At 29.2% G+C, this 20,113-nt stretch overlaps 1 protein-coding gene across 1 annotated transcript in view; it reads left to right on the top strand.

Moving 5' to 3' along the window:
• The window catches only part of LOC148313770 (uncharacterized), a 133,963-nt gene that overhangs the window by 20,511 nt on the left and 93,339 nt on the right, over positions 1–20,113 (top strand). Inside the window, exon 2 of the mRNA XM_088278376.1 lies at positions 19,819–19,868. The gene's annotated coding sequence lies outside the window, so the exon portion shown is untranslated. The remainder of the gene's footprint in view (positions 1–19,818; positions 19,869–20,113) is intronic.

The following is a 20,113-nucleotide window of genomic DNA, read 5'->3' on the forward strand; positions in this document are numbered from 1 at the left end:
TCTCTTCCAAACCTGAAATATAAGCATACTTTTTAAGGAGAATCACGTTGAAGTCTCTTAGACTTAGAAAACATTCCTTAACTACGTTTGTTTTGTTTCATTTCAGAGAATTTTGATTTGAAGTTTGAACAAAGCAAAATGCCTAAAAACGCACTTGGTAGAAAGCCGAGTTTTCGTTCAAATTCATTAACAATTTACTTTCATTTATTAACAGACACCGGATGATTAATCCTATGGATGATATATTGATATAAAAGGTTTCTCAACTTAAGATAAAACATATAAATATATAGTATTAATTTAATAATAATTCTTATTAAACTGAAATAGTAAAATGTAATTATACTACAATATAATTGTTTTCCGAGTGAAGTTTTCGAATGAAATAATGCTAAAATTGAGGATCATTTCATATAATTCAAAGTTAATAATTTAAGCTAAACCTCTCTGGTCGAATTTCACTCTATGGGGGTGCCTATTACGTTTTTAAAAGGATGGAAAGTGAAAGCTCCTTAAGTACTCTGTTTTAAAGCTTTATTGAAGATATTCCTATTCAAAAGTTTGTATTACACGAATAGTAAAGTAACCAACCCTCTTTTTGGAGCTCTGAAATATAATATAATAATCCTTTTATCACCTAAAGTGACTTTCTCTCAAAGTCTCTGATAATAATTTTAAAAAGGATATTCGCTTACCAGCTTTATTATTAAATTAATAGCATTTGAATACGAACTTTTGATTTCAAATCAGCTTTTCACCTTACCTTGAAATATTCAACTAACTTTCAATTTGATTTACCCGATACTTGAGTCAAGAAACATAAAGATCTATTGAAGTCAAATAATTTATGACGCCGTATTAATTTGGATTTTGAATTTAATCATCTACTGCTGAAAACAAGAGATAATAATATTTTAAGTGACCAATTACGCTGCTATTTTAATAATTTATACCGACTTATAAAAAAAGTGGTGATTCTTTTATTGTAATTGATACCTAATTAATAATGAAGAAAAAAAAAGTAGCCTGAGCATTAACAGGGATTGCGACTCATCATTGGCTGGTACGGTTGATCTCGTTATACACTATGTTACAGTCACCATGATTAACAACCGTATTACTCAAATTTTTGGAAGCTGCATTTTTGGTTGAATTGAAAAGATCTACTGCATGGTATCTTCTTTGTCAGTGACATGTATGAATAACCAACTGTAGATGTTGACAGATATTTTAAATTTTTGTAATGTGGTTGTCAATCATGGGTAGAATGGTGAATGTCAAGAAAGTAATCACTTTTTATTGAGCAGAAACTCTTTTATTTATGTGAGGCCCGAATCCTGGATTTTAACCACATACATGAGAAACGATAGAAAACATCCTTTTTATTTGATTATTTAAGCTTATAATTTGACAAATTAATGACCCAGACTTCCATGTTCTTCTTCATGAATATTGAGATATCAATAAAGGGTAGCTTATTATAAAACGTATAACTCACTCACAAGCCAATTACTGACGACTGACGCTTTATGACCAGTAAAAATATCACGTACACTCACGGTGGTATTCTCCATCTTTGCAATGAAATTTCACGTCATATAAACCTTTGCGTAAAAAATAAGAACGTACATTTACTTCTAGTACAGAGAAAACATTTTACTAATACAAATATAGCTTGGTCTATTGAGGACAATTGCTTCGTTGGTGACACATTTCAGCAAGTAGACGTGTTAGACATATGTGACTCCAGACATGTACAATATATCCATTAGGGTGGGCCGATAATTTTTTTGTGAATTTAACTATCAAAGGTGTTTAAAAAGTAACCTTTTGAATTACCCATAGCCTAAAAAATATTCAAAACTACTTTTGTCCCCTTAACCAGGGCTTAAAAATTTCGAAAAAAATATTTTTTTGCACTTAACCAGCCGTCATTTCGTATTTACGTAATAAAGATAGTCCAATAAAATGTTATGCTTTGTAATACACTCTACATAATAAGTAAATAAGGGCAAAAGTTGCACTTTACGTTGTTTTAAATAGCTAGTGTTGTTTTAGTAAGATAAAATAAAATAACAATTACATAAGCATGTAGTTTTTTTTTTAAAACTTTATAGTTGTTATTTTATTCTATAAAATACAGTTCCACCAAGAAATCAAATTATCACAAAACCTATTTTTAAAAACTCATTGTTTCCATCAGTATTCGGGCGGCGCGCGGCGCTCAAAAGGATCGGTAGCGTATGTTTACGTTATGTGCAATCCAAAATGCAACTTTTTAGACCCCTTTGTCTTCTATATCTTCTTCTTATTATGGAAGATCCTAGGGATCTGTTTGTGCCTCCACATGTCGCTCTAGGGATTTTGACTCCCAGCTGTCTTTCCATCTTTTCGGAGGTCTGCCTGGGGGTCTGCATCCTTCAGGGTTGCCTTGGAGGGCGATACGTGGAAGTGTGTCTTCTGACATTGTGTTACTTCCAGTATCGCCTTCGTTATCGTCCCCACCTCACGATATCCTCCGTCTTACACATGCTCCGTCTTCTATATATAATTTTAAAATATCAACGACCCACTCTAATGTACGTGTACATGCTACTCACGCCGACGTGTACTTTATTAGATTATGTACATTGTACATGTTTACATCTGCCTCAACTTGCTGTCAATCATATACATTATACGCATTCATCACGCGTATCGCCATCTACGTAACACGTAACACGTGTCGTGGAAACAAAACGTATTCAGTCATTTTCCATCATCAGATAAATTATATTTCATATATATTCACGACAGTTATTGGTGATTTTTTTCAGTTTTCTTTCACATCTTGTAAATAAAAAAATATTACTCTCTATTATTATGTCATCTCCTACATTATATATCAGTTTTTTTTAAATCCGTAGATATAATAATCCTTGGTTTTACCCGACCGAGTTTCTCCAGGGTATGCATGGCTACAATAGTTTAGAGACTAGAAGGAATGTGTATTTGAGTACGCATTTTTATCGATCGTTGCGCGGTATGATCGATTCTGAAATTCTGAAATTATCCGGAAAATTTGGTCTTTATGTTCCAGATAGTTACCTAAGACAGCGTCGGCATAGATTGTTTCACATTCCTATATACAGGACCAACCTGCCAATGGAATGTAAAAAGAATGTAGGAAGAGCTTCATTACATTACATTATCACATTGGATCTTCATATGTCGAAAGAGTTTTTCGAAACGGGATTCTTCTACACCTTCAAGTCTTCTTGTTTACTTTTTATATATACGCCTTGAATACTGTTTGTCATGTATTTTTTTTTGTTTGTTGAATAAAGTGAATTAAATTGAATAATCCTGAATTTTTGTATTTAAACAAAAACACTAAGGTCCTTATATCTCACTGTCATTTAGATTGAGTTTTTGTATAAATAGATATTGTATTACAAAAACTTATTCAAATTAAAATTACAAGCGCATTATATCAAAATTAATTTCAATAAGTATATACATACACTTAAAAGAAACAATACATTTAAATGAAAACATCAAAGTAAGTTTACGTAATCATATGTTAGTATACAAAAAATTATAAGACAAAAAAAAGGTGAATGTACAAGGATTGATTGATGTACTGGGCTCCTCGTCTGGCCTTTTTTGAGTTGAACCCTTTCGACACCCAGATGGTGCATAGAGCACCGTATTAAGTCAACGCGGTTTTAAGAATTAAAGTGACGAAAAAGGAGAATAGCAGTAAAGGCTAGGAAACTCGGAGTTGCATACCCGTACTAGTTCTACATTGAGATCTTTGAGGTCCATAAAAAATAATCATTTACTAGATCCAAGCTCATATAATTCATGATCAAGTTAATATTGAGTCGATTCGATGCAGTGCCCAATTCACCACTTGGGTGAGTGACGGCAGCTGTCAAAGCACGTCGTTCGCCATAAGCAATGTGAGAATTGCGTGTGTTTCTGTGACGTTCAACAGATGGCGCTGCCATTGCGGTATTTTTTATTATTTTTTATTTTAGTTTAAGTTCTCTTGCCTTTCAAGGGAGTCTTGCATATTAAAAAAAAAGATATGGAACAAACAAACATTTACATTTTTATTTTCAAGGAAACAACCTATTACATATTTTCCTGAGAATATCACAACTTTTTGGGTTTATTATTTTCTCGTATTGTACGAAAGAGAAATTTATAAGAAATAAATCATTCTTATTGGATCACTAACTTTTATTTATCGCTTCTAAAAACCGACCCTAGGTATTTGACTGACGAAGTTGTAATAGTTTCAGTCTCCAGGGCTGTGAACCATGAAGGGTGGATAACACCCTATATTTATTTTTCAGTAAAACAAAACTTCTATCTATTAAAAAAAATATTATGACACGAAGAAAACTTACTCCCTGTATTCTAAGGGGAGCAATACATTGATACAACGTGTAAAATAATTTAATAAAGTATAAGTATTTACAGCTTTTAAGTTGTAAAATTTAAGATATTAAAGTTTATGTTGTTTATAAAAATGCTTTTTACTCCATACAATGTAGAAAAGAATAATGGCAACATCATTTTGCCAGCTTTTTGCCTATTCTGAGTATATTTTTATTTTAATTTACAAACAAAAAGGTCAGCCAAATTATTTTTAAAATGCCGTGAAATGAGATTCTCTTATACTTGTTGGTAAAAAAATATTTTTATAATGAAATATTAATTACGAGGTAGATTACAAACTTGGAAATCACATTTCTATTGTGTTAATCTCCAGATTAAAAAAAATTAAACAAAAACATTAATTACTCTTATCACACATGTTTTCGAAAGGATGATATTATTGTTACCGTTTCTTTGTCTTTTGGATTACTTTTCATGAATTTTGACACTAGATTTTGGTAAACAAAGGATACGATGGACAAATATACTTTTATATTAATACGGAAATATTTTTCTCATTTTATTTCAATTCGTAGAAAATAACATTTTTTTCAATTTATTTATGGACAAAGAAACATTTTAAATTAACGTATGTATATTTACGAATACAACTTTGTTTAATCACAGAAATAAAGTTAAACGCAAAAAACGAGTTTTTTTGAGTTTTTAAAACAAATCGGAAAAAGGTGTCCTTTATTATTTATAATAAGTAACCATCCTATCTTTATTCTCAAAAAAAAATATTTTCATGTTTCGTCAACGTTCTTATGTTAAATTTTCTCAAGCGATTTTAAAATATTTAATTATATTTATCTATTTCTAACACAATAATTAAAATGTATTTTCTCCATGAAATTGTAATCTAAATCTCTTTCGCATAAGATTGATGTTTTACACGAAGCTTTTGAAAACTAGAGTATTTATAGTTTATTTGTTGTAAGAAATAATAAAAATAAATCTTCTTTCATTTAATTTTACTATGGAAGACACAAGCATATCGAGTATTTCAATGATTTATTCGAAAACATAATATAAAACGAATATCGCTAAAATCTTATATATTGATAACCATAAACTTGTGAAATAATGATTTAAATATGATGTATATTATTTATAAAACTATTTTAATTTTTGACAAATTGATCTCTGTTTTTATAAATTAATACATTTTTTGTAATATTTGCGAATTCTACGAGTATAACCACCCTCCTTCCATATTTTTATAGAAGAATAAAAGGGCAAAAATAAAGATTTATTTTTTTCAAACAAAAAACAAAACATCTACGGTAAGAAAACAAATTGCATGCAATTCTCGTTTCAATGAGTCGTTTCAGGCAAACGAGATATGCTATCGTAAAATGTATAACATTAGTTTAGAACGTCATATTACTACTCGAAAATGAAATTGAAGTTCTCGACAAAGATTGCAATATGTCTGGTACCGTATGCGACAAATGCGTATCTCTAATGCTTCTCGTACAACTCACATCACATACATCATTTCTTTCCATCGTTTACTCAGAACTCAAAAAAGCTTAGCTTAGCGGCAAGTAACTGAAATTTCAGGATATTAACAACAAAATATTTTCTTTTCATTTGAAACGGTAAAAGGAATATACTTTATTTTCTATCAGATTTATTTATTGGAAAAAGCGTTCAATCAGTCCTTCTCAAATATTTTATCTTCAAAATAATTATCGTGTTTAAATTTATTTTCTGAAAATAAACTAAGTATTTTTTAAATTTATAAAAGTTTCTTATTAGCGACTGGAATTATAAAAATAAATGAAATTGTTAAAACTTTTGATAACCAAATATTTTTTTCAATTCTCCTTTATTCGGATATATTTTTCCTCCTCTGTTTCAAGGATAACATTTTAGGTACCAGACTAAGTTAATGTCAAATCAATATAAAAGTATTTTTTTAAACACTTACCCACTGATTTATTTCTGAAAACTATTTTTTGCTAAAAAATCGTTTTTAAGTGACTTTTTATTATAAGTATTTCCTAGAACCAAAATGCTTCAACGAAACGAATTTCTATACATTTTACTGTAAAAATGTAAAAAAAAAAAACATTTTCATTTTTTATCTTTTTGAGAAAAATTTAAAATTGTTTTAAATAAATAATTTTTAAATCATAATTTGAATTTTTTTATTCTATTTCATTTATATTTTCAATAAAATTCTTTTCATGGCAGTTTTCAGAGATGTTTGATTACTTTTATTCGAGATTTTTTTCTCATACTAACGTATCTAAAATTCCTTTCAGCTTCTTCCATTACTGTTATAAAACTGTGGAAGACCATGCAATATAATACTATAACGTAGGCGTTTAAATATTTTTAATGATAGTAGGATTCACCAAACTTTATCACTCTATTCATTTAGCATCTTATTTAACACGAAAATAAATCTAATTCAACTTTAAATAAAGTAAATATTTGATTCTCCGTTTTTTTAGTCGTTGGTTTCAGAATTAAATAGGAAGAAAAATTAATATCCTAAGTCAGTAACTACGCAATTGGAGCGAAGCCAATTGAAGTAAAATTATTTCTTGAATAAGGACTAAGGATTATTAAATCTTACAAATTGACAAGTATACAAAATCACATTATTCGACGTCACAACATCGAGTCATTAGGCAATCTCTTTGTTAAGCCGTACAATACCATTTTTTACAGCGTTTTAGTACATTAATGAAAATCATTTTCACAATATAATGGAAGAAAGAAAAAAGAAAATTATTTCGAAAATGTACGAAAATGTAAAATGTTTAATGTAAGTGAAATTGCGAAATAATACTTAAGTGTCCAATTTTTTGCAATTCGATTATTCGAGGAGCAACTCAAGTCATAATTTGCTTAAGTTTCATTTTTTATTATCAAAATGTATTTTTCGAAGTAAACACATTATTTACATTCAAGATTTTACAAGTTAGTAAGGAAAATGTTATTTTTTAGAGACTCGTAAATTTAAAGATGTGAAGATGGTCTGATTTCTATTTCAAACCTTCAAAATATCTTCATTTTGCGAAGGAAATAGATTTTCAGTATAATTAAAAGAATTCTAAAGTAAACATAATCAATATTATGTTTGTGTGTAATATTAAACACATTCATTCTTGTACATATCTATCCCTGAAGATGACAAGGTTCTTGTCTAAACTGGTTTAAGAAAAGTACTTAAAAAAAAAGTGTTTAAAAACAAAGGTCTAATTTTATTTTATAAACCATAAAAATACGCATTAATTTTTTATGTTTGATAACACAAAATACTTTTTCTAATCTGCAAACATATTTTGCAGATTGTTGAATTTATTTTAAGTTAAAAGGTTTTTTCTAATCTTTTCATTACATAATTTTGTTTTATTTTTGTTCGTTATACTAACAAATGTATGTTTGAACATCATTCCCAAAGCAAATTTATAATGTAAAATATTTCGTAAATGATTTCAACCCCAATTTGCTCGACGGAGGCATTTTCCTTAAATTTAAATATGAAGATCAAACGACCAGTTCAGGGAGGAACAAAAAGATTTTTCTTAAAAAAATTCCGTCAAAAAAGATAAATTGTTTCTTTGAACACAAATTGGAAAATCTATAAGAAAGACAAAGGCCTGCATTTTATTTAACGATATCGTGAGATTTTAAAATCAAATACTTTTACAATGTAACAATTGTAACTGATGTAATTGATTTCAGCTTTATTAAACTTCCTTATCAAACTCAATACTTGAAAAATATTTCAATTCTTTAATTCTTCCGAATAAATGTTTGACATTGGTTTTAATAATGATGGCAATACAATTAATTGGTTTTCAAGATAAAATACATTCATACCTGATTGAGTTAGTGAAATCAAATAGTAAATACAGAAATAATAACAACATATATAAAAATATAGTGACGTAGGTAGTTACTTTCACAATTTATCAATATATATTTATATATATTTTATTGTTTCGGTATTAATTTGTGGTAAGACATGATAAAATTATAATAAAACCTTTGCTTTTTACTACTTGAGTATTATATTGTTATGACTTGTTTTCGAATCCACAGATGCGTTTATCTACGGGTTTAAATATATAAACTAATGTTATACATGTGTAAAATGGTTAATGTATGTAAACATATGTAAAGAGATCACTAAACCAGCCTATGGTAGGTCGTAACCTCTGTAAATACCTTACCTTAAAATTAATCTCAATTAAGATGTCAAAATGTAATATACATACTAGTTATACATATGAGTTTTATTAAAACAACGATTTATAACTTTTGGAAAAATGTTATTTAACATACGAAAATACTTTTGTGATATTTGTGCAAGATAATGGGTGCTTTGTTAATTGATGAACGGGGTGGTCGATGAGTAATGTAAGGCTGAAATAAAGACATAAGACAAACATGTGTGTACCTGTAACGTTCCCTTAACCACACCCTTGTAATACAGCCATGGTATCCCTCGAATCTTCACCTTAATATGATCATATTAAACCTGTCTTCTCTGGCGTTTGTCAAAGTAATTAATGCCATCGAAATATGCCACAAGTTTTACCTGAAAATCATGATATAAAATCAGAACAAGCCGACATATTATATAATACTCTAACGCATACGTGTAATGAACTAGAAATAAGCTGTTTTGGAATTTAATTTAATATAACCCTTGGCTTCAAGGAAAACCGCAAATTAGTTTAGATCTAGATATACATTATTAAAAATTAAATAAAAAATATTCAGAATATTTTTATAAATATAAAATACATAAAATTGTTCTTTATTTAGATAAAATGTATAAATTACTTTGTATAAAATACCTTGTTATATGGTCTCAAGTTCTTATCATACCATTTTACTGATAACTTGTAAAACGTACCATATAATTGAAACATCAATACTATAATTGTCCATTTCAAAACTTCTTTGGATTGATGTTCGAGGTTTTATATACCATTTGGCTTAAACTCGATAGTGATTTTATAAAGTACAAATCATGATTAAAATCAGGAAGACTTAGCAGAAGTTAGAATAATCGGTGGATATGTATGAGGATATTCATGAATACGAAAAAAGGCGAAGATTGTTGTGGCGTCCTATTCTCTCTGCCTACTCCGGAGAACCAGCGTGATGTTTATGTAGTTAAGACTAAGCATATATAAATAATGTATTTTATAATTAGTAATATTATTTTACACGTAAGTATCCATTAGTTCTATCGAGACCCAAGGCACGATATAATGTCTAAGAATATCGAGTTCACGCTCCTGCGAGTTTTCTTTGGTTAATGCTGTCTAACATTTCTTACAGGAATAACATTAGCCCATTTCCTGCAGGATGCCGGAAGGCTTTTTAAAGGAGATCGTTCGATTTTAATACCACCAATGAGTAAGCTTAAATACCCTCGAAAAAGCTCACGGCATGAACGAGGGCATCACTGATAAATGATGGGAAATGATAATATCCTATATTTACATAATGAAATGAAATTCGCGAACTTTTTAACCCTCAAAAAATATAGTAATCAAAAGAAAACTGCTGAATACTTCATAAAAATTCATTTGATCTGCTAATATGAGAGTTGTACATAAAGTTTTGATGGATTATTTGCATGTATGATTTCGGAAAAATATCTTCTTCTTCTACTTATTTATATAGATCCTAGGGGTCTGGCTGTACCGCCACCAGTTTATCTTGAGAGATCAGATCAGGAGATATTCGTTAAAACTGAAAGACCGTCATGTAAAACATACTTTTGGTAAATGAATATGAAAAAAATATGTATATGAACACAATATTTACATATAAATAAACAATACAAGACACATATAAAAATGAATTTATTGTCTTCAAACACTCGGCGTGAAATGATGTTGCTGTTTGATATGTATCTATGCGCTCGCTTTCAGTAATCCTACTTTGAAAACGGAATAAAGTTATCTTTGCACTTTAACAGTTTGCTGTTTTTTTTATTAATTCTCTCAATTACGAAAATGCGTTTAATATTTACTGACCGGATTTTTTGTCCGTTCTATCCGAAGATCCTTAAATACGGGTCCATTATATTTATGTTTTACTGTAATATTGTAAAGTTAAAAAATTCATATAAAATACAGTTTTTCTTTTGATTTCATAACATAATAATGTATTGTATTCCAGCTAATATCGGAATCTGTAATGATTTAAAACCGTGAATAAGATTTCATTAAAAATAAAGCTTCAGAATTATTTCCGCGCGAACAATGTCTCCTTTGAGTCACCTACAAAGTAGAAATCGGAAAGCATCACTGAAAATTTTATCGCTTTCCTTCGGTTTATTACACCAGCTGCGAATTACTTTGTAAAGCAATATTCAGCCATTCTGCTCAATTTTATAGCTCCCTTTTTGTATGTTTGTTTTATGAAAAGTCATCATTAATTTTTCAGCCCCGTTACGTTATTTTATTCCATATTTTAACGATACCAAAAATTGTGCGTTAAATTATAACGATTCGCTGAAATCATAAATTCGTTATTTTACAAAACACGTTGGTCTCTGGAACGAAATAAATAAAAATTTATGATAGTATGATAAAACATCTACAGCATAATATACATATATGCCATAAAAATATGAGTTAAACTCCTTATATATGGTTTTGCAACAAGTGGTACATGATTCTTAGGGCATTGTATTGAAACAGCTTCAATACAATGCCCTTCTTATCATGCATCATGCATCATTTAACCTCAATACATGGTCATTCTTGTTTTTTTTCTTTATATTTTATGATACGTATATAAATATATTTTACAGTATTTTTGAAAAACGAGATACCTCTCTAATAGTTCGTTTTACAAGCATTATTTATAATTAAATTTGAAATATGATTTGTTAAGCAGAGTAATAAAAAGATATAAAATTTGTTGTACAGTTTATTAAAGTAATAATAAAATAATAAATCTTATGAAAAATACACAGATAAAAATTTAGAAAAGCAATTGTAAATTCACTGAGCTAATTAGATTACTCTAGTGATAGAATTTTGTACATTAATCGCTAGTTGAAAACTTAATACTTAAAAACTTATTTTTTTTCTAAGGCTTAAAATGTATTTACTTCTTATGACATATCGCTCACTCCTTTCAAGAACGTCATAAATCAAAATACTTGATTTTTCAGGAGAACGTTTTTAAAGTTAAAAAATATAATACAATGTATTAAAAATAATTATCAAGCCACTTACTGAACTTTTTACTGTGCAACAGAACTTTTTAGGTAAAACCTGAAGGTTTTTTCTCCATTTGAAAAACACTTAGTAAATTAAAAAAAAATTATACAATACCTTTTCTTCAAAATGCAAAAACAATACTTTCTGCCCTGAAAATGCCCTGCCCTGGTAAATATTATGTTAAAAATATGCCGCTTTTGCTGGGATATAGTACATTTTCTGGGCATTCCGAAAACATGCACAACTGAAAATTGTCGATTTTTGATTTATGACGTTCTTGAAAGGAGTGAGCGATATGTTTAACTTCTTATTCATAAAAAATTTAATATCTGCAATATGGATGCAAAATTAAATATTTTTGTATTTGAAGCATATAATTTATATTTGACGCACTAACTTTGTGATTTTCTCTTTTGTAATTAAATGTAACTATGTTTTAAAATCACTATAATTAAAATAATTTCGAAACAGAGTTATATTTTAATTATATTATATTATATTGTAGATCATACTCAATTTACTTGAAATTATTAATAAGCTCATATATTGACGTTTGAACCACACAATTGTGCATATGCATATTTAATACACTAGGAAAATGTTTTCACTTTAAAAATACACAGCATTAATATTTCCTCTTTACTAGGAACGTCGGTATCCTTATAAATATTATATTAATTTTCCTCGGTGAGTGCTTTTCCTCTTCTATGAAACCTTGCCGCGCGAAATTTTGTATCACTCTGAATAAAGTCACCGATAATAAAAGATACCTTATATTTCCGATACATTTTGCAGTATTCAACATCAAAATTAAAAACATTCGATTTTTTATTTTTAAAAACTAAAAAAAAAATCTTCCTTGTAAATATTAAAGTATATTATTAATAACGTTTTGACATCTCAATATATACACAAAAAAGAGCCATGAGATTTATGATACGAGTATATGAAGGAGTTCCAAAAATTTGAGTGGTGTGATTGTCAAACACGAGTAGAATAATCACTTAACTAATTTACGACAAGTCATATGCCCTGTTAATACCTGGACTTCTTCGTTTATGTTTAGATGTTAAAAAGGTTTGTGAAAAAGGATTTGGAAAAACCAAAAATTTAATAAATATTTATTGATTTGGCATTGACTTTAAAATAAAATACTTTTAAAAGACCATTTCTGGGTTTATTAATGTAAATACGACTTGGTTTGAGAACTACGATATTCTAGTCCTGTTGGTAAGAGCATATGTATTTTTCGAAGCAAGTTGTGTTTATATTTTATAAGTCTTCTTCTTCATCTTGTTGTAGGCCTTGTGGCCTGTTTTTAAGAGGGATTAGCCTCCTGCGATGTTGATTCTGTGTTTTATAAATAATTATATATAATAATTTTACAACTAGTCTTGTACTATTGTTTTATTTAGCACCCAAGGAATACAGGTATTCTATTACAATTTCATCTTAACTACATGTATAATAGCTAATAGTTCTCAGGAATGTTCTCATGTCAACGTAATAATTTTTTGTGTCTTTGGCGTTAAATAAAAACGTTAATAGTATAAGGTGCTATGATATCACAAATTTGAATAGATAAATTAATTAAAACAATAAAAATTCCACATTTTTGTTAGTGAATACATGAGTACATTCAGAACAAAAACGGAATTTGAGAGAGGGAGAGAGAGAGAAATCTAACTTGTATGTACAATATAATACTACATCCTCATATACTATGTACTATACGCGAACCATGTTACACTCACCTGATTTTATTAAATTATACAGTATTAGCTAGAACTTTAAATGGAATATAGTGAAACTACTTTGATATTAAGCAGGGTAATAAAATATTGTGTAAAGTAATTATCTGAGAATTTGTCAAGCATCTAAAACTAAGCAAGTATAACTAACTAACTAATTAACCATTACGCTAGGAGTAGGCAGGGAAAATCGAACGCCACACCAATCTGTCTTTGCAAAAATTCTTTGCCTCTTGCACATTCTTGCATCTCTTCATACATCCCCGACGATTATTACGACTCCTGACCCGGCCGCTTTCAAGTATTTGACATACCTGATTGTGCCAAGTTTTCCTCGGTCTTCCACTTCCAACTCGGGCTTCTTTTTCCAACTACATTCGCCTCATAAATTTGTTTGACCGATCTTTCCACACTCATACGTTGCACATGTCCAAACCATCTCAGCACACCTTTCTTAATTTTATCGATAATGCTTATCTCAGCCTTGCATTCTTTCTTTATTTCATCATTCGAACATCTATCAAGCATCGTTTTGGCACACATTCGTCTAAGGGATCGCAAATAATGCTCTATTGGTTAAAAATGAAGGAAGAAAATTGAGGTGTATTTAAGTATTTGCTTGATTTTATTTAAAATATAAGTTAATATTAATTAACATTTTTAAGACAACTGCTACCACTATCAAGCCGTTACATTATGATTACATATGATTGCCTATCATAAATAATTTACTTTGTACAATTAAAATTGTTATTATGTATATCTTCAAACCCTTATCCGCACTCCAATGGTTCATAGGACACCGCATCATACAATATAATCGCAGTGTTATCTAGATCGTTAACACATAAAAGAAAGATGTCAAAAAGTAATGTAAAAGAAAGGGGATCAGCCCTCCACTTCAGGTACCAGTTCAGGGTAATATTGAATTAATATTACAGAGAAAAAATCATTTATATTTATTTGCCCCCCCCCCCTTCCTGGTGAATCGAACCCAAGACCTCCAGAACGATAGCCAAGCGTGCTGACCATTACACTACGGAGGAAGACTATTATGTGTGCAAAATAAAAATAAATATTAAATATAATAAAATATGTATTTATCCCATACGGACCTTAGGGATATGCACGCCTTTAGATTGGGATACAATATCTAAATATATAAATTTGTTTACGCATGAGATATTTTTAAATAAAGGGGAAATTGGTTTTAGCTTGTAAAGTATACAATGTATATCCGAGAAAGTTAATTTGACAAAGCTTTTGTTAAAATACTACCCTTCCCATGGGTATATTGTGTACACAAATTTTCCAAAGCCAATCCAAAAATTCAAAATCCAATCTTGTAGCCTTACATAATTCAAAATGAAATGGAGATTGTATGTGACGAAACACCCTTCGGCACCGCGAATTGATACCTGTTGGAATATTAATCTCAGTTAATTCTGATAACTCCTCCGTTATATTTAACGGTAAACTGATAACCCTGTAAACCGTAAACCCGATACATCCACAGCTGTAGGGCTGCTATCCAACCCTTATTGATTACTGAAACCGAAACGATATGGCATTTTGTTCAGATAAGTACTCGTATTTGCCAAAAGGACATGCACGATGTATCGAAATATATATATATATATATATATATATATATATATATATATATATATATATATATATATATATATATATATATATATATATATATATATATATATATATATATATATATATATATATATATATTGATTACAAATTCAGATAAGTGCATTTTTCATAATCTAAAATAGCATTTATTATATATTTATTCACTTTATAAGAAATGTAACCAGTTTTTCCAACACTATTCCTTAAATAACATTTTCTCGGCAAGGAGAGTATCAGAATTGAATAAAGCACTATACTTCCCCATCTGACTAAATCGAGGATATAATCAGATGGGGAAGACAGCGAAGATGATTCTGGAATACTGATATCAATAGAATGCAAGAAGAAACACTGGCTTGAATTGTTCTTCAAGAGAACCCAGACGGATGAAGACCACCTAGAAGACCTCTAAAGCGATGGGGTGACAGCTTGCAGTCCACATCACAAGACACCTATAGTGGAACAAACAGATCCTATGATCTATAAGAAGGAAGAATAAGAAGAAGAATATGCCACTTATCTTGTAAACCTTGGACACTTCTTATTTGTACGAAATATATTTTTTATCATCTAAAAAGCTTAATTAGATTAACTTAATTAAGATGAAGTAAATGAGTGTGCTTTTAATTTTCCAAATAAAGATATCCAGAGATTGTGACTGCTAACATATAACCTGTCTGGAATATCCACAATCCGATCTCAAATCACTAGGGACACCATTGCGAGTAAAACATTTGTTTCGAAAAATAGGCACGTTTTTAATACAAATGATTCGAGAAAACGTCTTTCTAATTACTTACGTTCTCTGTCCTGTGGGGGTTGAAAGTAATGATCGTAGTGAACACGTAATTAATACTTAATCATTATTTTTCAATTCTTTAAATGATACTAAACACATCAATATTTTTATATTAAAGTATATTCCGTAAATACTAAATATATTACAGAAAAACTTTTTGAGTAAAACTCGTTTTTCTATTTAAAAAGGACTGGTGTACCAAAAATAAAATGCAAATCACCAACCAATGTAACCTGATTCGCATTGTTTATCGAGATTTTTAACGACTGTGAGAAAAATCATAAAAATTCTACAAGTTCCCGACATTCTTTGTGCTTTCAGCCTTTAAAATGATAATTTATTTTAGTTCAAATTCAGTTTTCTTTTTAGTCCAAGTTAATACTATTTATTTACCTTTTATCAATTCCAGTCTAATATGAGATAAAATAATATTGTTTCACGTCCTAAAATCACCTAAGAATCATATGTAATACCGATATAAAATATGAAGAATGACATATTGAAGATGAGCGATATGTGGTAATCGATATGCGTTTCATACTTTATTTTGGTCAAAATTGTTTCATCGGTACGAAAAATATTTATGAAACTGACATACAATTTTTTTTTACTATTTTTGTTGTAGAATGCAAATTAGCGATCATGAAAAGTTCGATTTTTTTTATTGATGAATTTGTAAAAAAAAAGTATTCACTTGTAAGTTGCATTTAAATGAATTAATGCTCCTAGGAAATTCGAAAACGTATGCAGAGCAGTCAAAAGGTGTTTTGAGGATTGAAGCTTTGGGAGTTGAGTGGGTGGTGGTTGCGGGCTGTGGGTGGGTGGTGGTCGTGGGTTGTGGGGGGTGGTGGCAGAGTGGTGGGCGGTAGGCATGTGGTGTGAGAAGTATCCCATTAGGCATACAGAGCAGGAGGACGATTATTGCGCGTAACGATTCAAAAGCTAACATGCGAAATATATGTATGGATTCATACAGGTAGGTAGACTGCCGCGGTAGCTATTATTGTGGTTGGCGGATTACAGCAATACTGTCAGTTCTAATAAATATTTCAAATTATATTATTATCATCGTGAGGTTGACTAGTGATGTCAACGATTCACCAAATAATTACAATTAATTAATATCAACTAAATTAACTAACTAAAAATATTTATTAATATTATTAAAATGTAACTTTGTTTAAAAATCACTATAAATATTTTATTAAAACTTAATTATAACTACAGGTTAGCTTCGAAACCGGTCGAAATTATAATTTAGCCATAATAAAATATTTATGGTGATTTTAAAACAAAGTTACATTTTAATTATAAATGGAAAATCACAAAGTTTGTTTTTCAAATATGAATTATATTTATTAATATCTCAATAAATATGAAGAAGTCATTTAATTGTTTTTCTCACATTTTAACATTTTTTATATTTTGAAACTTAAATCCTAGAAGTAGATGCGTTTTTGCTAGGGATTGGGTGGTCATTTTTATAACTGTCTTCTTGTTATTATATTGTATAAATGTTTTTAATGTTGATTTTTAACAGCGAAAAAACCCTGGGTAAAGCAAAAGCTCAGAAAGAGTGCGAAAAATATATAATCATTCCAGATTTTCATTTATTGTTGTTGGAAATTTCGTTGAAAGTAAAGAAACTTAACCGCGTTTACGTTTATTTTAATCACATTGGTTATAGAGCGATGGTTATTTATTTGAATGGATGTGGAAAGAATAAAGGATAGACCTAAAATCTTTTACTTTTTACTTATATGGACTTTTTGTTACGTGGTCAAATATTATATTATGTATTGATTTGGAACTAACTTTATAGAAAAATCGGATTATTAAAATATTAAAAAAAAAAATGAAGACTGGTGTAATACTACCTTTTGAGTTTATTAATGTAAACACGACTTGTTTTGTGAACTAAAGATGTTCTCATCATCAGTTCGTATTTTCACTGCTGATAAATGAATTTGTGTTTCTCGAAACCAGTCGAGTTATTAATGATGAACCAAAAAGTGGTTTTATATAATACAAGTTATTTATTTTTTCAATATTCAAAAAGACAAATAATAACTGGATTTCTTAACACAGATAATTAATAAAACATCAATTTTTATTTCAATGCTATTTTCACAAAGAGAGAACGTTAGTTTTTATTTTCAAATATAGAGAAACGCCAGAACTTTTATTAATTTCATAAAACAAAAAAAACATCAATTTTTAAAACTGTTCAAAGAGGACTCGTACAAGCTTATGTGATATACAAGCCAAGTGAATGAACAGTAGCCCCTAAAGAATAATACACACAATTACATTACAGTAATGTTCTTCAACCATAATCCTTCATTTACGTCATTCTCAACCCATCAAATGTATTCCACTCCCTATATCCATAAGTTCGGAACGCAGGATTGATCACCTCGCCTTCACATAATTAATGATCAAGTTAACACTGTGTCGATTCTATTAGGGCGCACTATAGACCTTACCATTTTAGGGGCGGATAAAAATTAAAGAAGAAAAATAAATTCCAATCAATGACATTTTACGAACTAATACTTCTAATTTATTAAAATTATACGTAAAATAAAAACAGAAAAGGAGAATCAGAATAAATTTTTTAAAAAGCATTCATTAGAAACACAAGAAATGATATATAACTATAATTAATTAATTACTAAGTTACCTTAATTAAAAAATTATAATCATGTTTATTAAGTTACCATCTTCTTTAAGAAGATAGAACGCCACACCATTCTGACTTTGGAAGTATTATTCACACCTTCATTTATGCATTTCCACATACCAAATGTTATTTAACCGGCGATTATTCTGACTCCTGACCTATCTACGCACATGTATTTGAAGTATTTGGCTAATCAAATTTTCTTTGTTCTTCCTCAGCTTGTATTTTCCTTCATTCAACTTTTATTTTATTTATGGATATTGCATATTTCGGTTTTGCATTGTTTTTCTTATTTCGCTATCTGAAACCACACATTTGTCTGAGTGATCGCACTTTTACTACATCAGTCTACTTACATCCATAAATAAGTAACCCTACATTTCACTTCCATACGTTAAAGGTTGTACAAAAAAATCCATAGTAAAAAAAAACAAAGAAATAGGAACATTATTATTTATGAAATAATTATCATTACTTACCTACTTGCGACCTATTTAAAGCATATGAACCGCACAAACAGTCTCCAGGCTCTAATGTCAGGAATAGGTTGCTCTTTTTTACACGAGATATTTTTTCTCCATATTGTTATAATCGTCTTAAATGTTTCACTTTTTTTGCTTATTATTGTTTCAAAATTATATAAAAAACGAGATATTTAGACTTTTTCATAGTTTTTGAAAAGTATTTAAATTATAAAAATATTTAAATTATGTTTTGAATATTGAAAGCATTAACTTTGTGGATCATATTGATATATTATTTCGATAAATAAAAATACTTTGTGTTCTGATCCACTCACATTTTTACTAACCAACTAGTTTCAGCAACAACCTGTTGCCCTCTTCAGGGTTTATTTATTACGTTACAGGTTGTTGCCGAAACTAGTTGGTTGAGTGGATGAGAACACAAAGTATTTTTTATTTCTCGAAATAATATATATTTAAATTACACTAAAAGTAAAATATTATTATAACCTAACAACTTAACAAGTTTTGGCAGATCATATTAAATATGGAAGTCAAAATTTAAAATTGAAGCCACTATTGAAAAACTAATTTTTTAACATAATGTGCTTTTCAAGGGGACTACTCAATTCACACTGGAGCGAATCGGATATGAACGCGATACCAAAATACGCCCCTTCCGTTGAATTGTTGTATTCTAATTGGCAATTAATTGTATAATAAGATAATCTAAATTACGTACATTTCTTAGTATAACCGTAATTAGTTAGTTAGCACTTATATAACTATGCAATACTAGATTTAATAACTAGCCACTATTTTTTTTCAGGCTACCGTTCCTCCTATTGGACATCGTATTAACAATCGAAGAGTTTTAAGGTGAGTAATTATTAATTATTAATACAACAAACGCACACACACACACACACACACACACACACACACACACACACACACACACACACACACAATGTGAAATAGTAGTAATTGGGATGTTTATGAACGGGTAGATGATTTTATATACGACAAAACGATGTATGAAAAATGTTCCAATTGTTATATTATACTCGTATATGCCTGAGATAAGCATTATCGGTAAAATTGATTGAAAAAAAGTGTATATA

The sequence above is a fragment of the Brachycentrus maculatus genome, unplaced genomic scaffold, assembly GCF_059751285.1.
Source record: "Brachycentrus maculatus isolate JH-2025_06_01 unplaced genomic scaffold, ASM5975128v1 h1tg000005l, whole genome shotgun sequence".
Lineage (NCBI taxonomy): Eukaryota > Metazoa > Arthropoda > Insecta > Trichoptera > Brachycentridae > Brachycentrus > Brachycentrus maculatus.